We start from the raw sequence: 3323 nt of genomic DNA on the forward strand, positions 1-3323 counted from the left end.
AAAGCCCGACTATACACCATCAAAAGCGGGAGCAGAGGTGTTCAGCTGCACACAATCAGGTTTTTGCAAATTATGATCTGACATTCACACATGCTTTTGATGATGTATGGTTGGGCATTCGCACCTTTTTTTACCCATTTTTCAGGAATTATGGGTGGACATTCACACCTTCTTGCAGCTGAACACCTCCTCTCCCGCATATGATCATGTGCGGTTTGATATTCGAAAATTTTCTTTCATGTTTTCTAGCAATTATTGATGGACATTCAGACATTCTTGCAGCTGAACCCCTCTGCTCCCGCTTCTGATGGTGTATAGTCGGGCTTTCGAGCCTTTTCTTCCCCGGTTTTTACAAATTATGGTTGGACATTCAGACCTTCTTTTAGCCGAAAACCTCCGCTCCCTCTTTTGATCATACATTGTTGGGCATTCGCACCTTTTCTTACCCGCTATTTACAAAAAATGGTCGGCCATTCACACCTTGTAGCCGAACACATTCGCTCCCGCTATTGATTGTGTACAGTCGGGTATTTTAACCAACTACGGTCGGACATTCACACCTTCTTATGGCGGAACACCTCCGCTCCCTCTTTTGATGGTGTATGTTCGGGCATTCGAACCTTTTCTTACCCGCTTTTTACAAACTATGCTCTTACATTCAAACCTTCTTGTAGCCTAACACATCCAGTCCTGCTTTTGATGATGTATGGTTGGGCATTCGCACCTTTTTTTTTACCCATTTTTGAGGAATTATGGGTGGACATTCACACCTTCTTGCAGCTGAACACCTCCTCTCCCACTTATGATCATGTGCGGTTGGATATTCGAAAATTTTTTTTCATGTTTTCTAGCAATTATTGATGGACATTCAGACCTTCTTGCAGTTGAACACCTCCGCTCCCGCTTTTGATTGTGTATAGTTGGGCTTCTGAGCCTTTTTCTTCCCCGGTTTTTACAAATTATGGTTGGACATTTAGACCTTCTTGCAGCCGAAAACCTCCGTTCCCTCTTTTGATCATACATTGTCGGGCATTCGCACCTTTTCTTACCCGCTTTTTACCAATTATGGTCGGATATTCACACCTTCTTACAGCGGAAAACCTCCGCTCCCTTTTTTGGTCTGGCAATACTACCTTTTCTTACCCGTTTTTGAGTAATTATGGCTGGACATTCACAGCTTCTTGCAGCCGAACACCTCTTCTCCCGCTTTTGATGATGAATGGTCCGGCATTCTTACCTTTTCTAACACATTTTTCAGCAATTATTGTCGGTCATTCACACCTTTCTCATCAGCTTTTTGCAAATTATGATCTGACATTCACACCTACTTGCAGCCGAACACCTCGGCTTCCGCTTTTGATGGTGTATATTTTGGCATTCGAACCTTTTCTTACCCGCTTTTTACCAACTATGGTCGGACATTCACACCTTCTTACAGCGGAACACCTCCGCTCCCTCTTTTGATGGTGTATGTTCTGGCATTCGAACCTTTTCTTACCCACTTTCTACAAACTATGCTCGGACATTCACACCTTCTTGCAGCGAAACACCTCCGCTCCCTCTTTTGATTGTGTATGTACGGGCATTCGAACCTTTTCTTACCCGCCTTTTACAAACTATGGTCGGACATTCAAACCTTCTTGTGGCCGAACACATCCACTTCTGCTTTTGATGATGTATAGTTGGGCATTCACGTCTTTTCTTACCCATTTTTCAGTAATTATTGGTGGACTTTCACACCTTCTTGTAGCCGAACAACTCCGCTTCCGCTATTGATTGTGTACAGTCGGGTTTTTTAACCTTTTCTTACCCGCTTTTTACCAACTATGGCCGGACATTCGCAGCATCTTACAGCGGAACACCTCCGCTCCCTCTTTTGATGGTGTATGTTCGGACATTCGCACCTTGTCTTACCCGCTTTTTATAAAATTTAGTCGAACATTCACACCTTTTTGCAGCCGAACACAGTTTTTTGCAGCCGAATTTGGGCATTCGAACCTTTTCATACCCACTTTTTACCAACTATGGTCGGACATTCACACCGTCTTACAGCGGAACACCTCCGCTCCCTCTTTTGATGGTGTATGTTCGGGCATTCGAACCTTTTCTTACCCGCTTTTTACAAACTATGCTCGGACATTCAAACCTTCTTGTAGCCGAACACATCCACTCCTGCTTTTGATGATGTATGGTTGGGCATTCGAACCTACTTGTTGCCCGCTTTTCATTAATTATGGGTGGACATTCACACCTTGTCGCAGCCAAACACCTCCGCTCCCTGTTTTGATCATGTATGGTTGGACATTCGCACCTTTTCTCACCCGCATTTTGCAAACTATGGTCGGCCATTCACAGCTTCCTCTCCACCATACTTGTATGGTGGGATATTCACACCCACTTGCATCCGAAGACCTCCGCCCCCACTTTTGTTGATATTTAGCCGATCATTCGCACCTTACCCGCTTTTGGCCAACTATGGCCTTCTTGCAGCCAAAAACCTCTGATCTCGCTTTTGATGATGTAAGGTTGGGCATTCAGACCTTGCTTCACCTGCTTTTCATCAAATATAGTCGGACATTCACACCTTCTTGCAGCCGAACACTTCCGCTCCACCTTTTAGTTTTCTATGGGGCATTCACACCTTTTTTTACACCGCATTTTATAAAAACACCACAGGAACACCGTATTGAGGCTTTGTTCTGACCGCTCATTCGGTGTCGCGTTTCTTTCAAGCAATTCTCCTGGTTAGCCCGCACTCGGCTCGCTCCCAGAGCCGTGTTAAAGTCTGCTTCGCATTCACTCTCTTTTCTCAGCAGATTAAAAGAAACTTCCATCCTGCACCGCTGTTTGCTTTTTCACAAGAGCAGAGGAGAGCGCACCGTTCCCAGCGGCACTGCAGTACCGGGTCGATGCTTGGAGTGAACGGAGCAAGCTCCTTTTTCAACTCCTATTGATAAAAATCCATTTAATATGTAGTCCTTGCATAGACATATCACATATTAAACTGATAAGTACAGATACTACACTTGATCTTAGCCAAAAGGCCGAGAAGCGATATCTGTCCACTGGTTCACGTCCGAGGGCCCTTCCTGGCACAATGCGCACTTGTAGCGGTGTTCTTTTTATGGCTATAGTGTCACTTTGCACCTCCGCCCACCCGCTGCACTGAGCACTCTTCAGCCCTTTTAAATGGTATAACTTTACACTACCACACGCTCCAGCGAGCACCATTCAAGCAACAACTTTGCACTCCAGCTTCGAACATCGGCACAAGTAAGGCGACTCTACTCAGAGAAGTCACTCTGCACAGTAACAAGATTTCT

General features: G+C 45.0%; 1 non-coding gene across 1 annotated transcript; it reads right to left on the bottom strand.

Annotated features, from left to right (window-relative positions):
* Positions 1-2868: 2868 nt before the first annotated feature.
* Positions 2869-3056, bottom strand: LOC140306132 (U2 spliceosomal RNA). The gene has a single exon (XR_011915490.1). It is a non-coding gene; the product is annotated as a U2 spliceosomal RNA (small nuclear RNA).
* Between the last annotated feature and the right edge of the window lie 267 nt (positions 3057-3323).

Source organism: Leuresthes tenuis, unplaced genomic scaffold (genome assembly GCF_036924035.1).
Source record: "Leuresthes tenuis unplaced genomic scaffold, fLeuTen1.0.hap1 SCAF_4, whole genome shotgun sequence".
Lineage (NCBI taxonomy): Eukaryota > Metazoa > Chordata > Actinopteri > Atheriniformes > Atherinopsidae > Leuresthes > Leuresthes tenuis.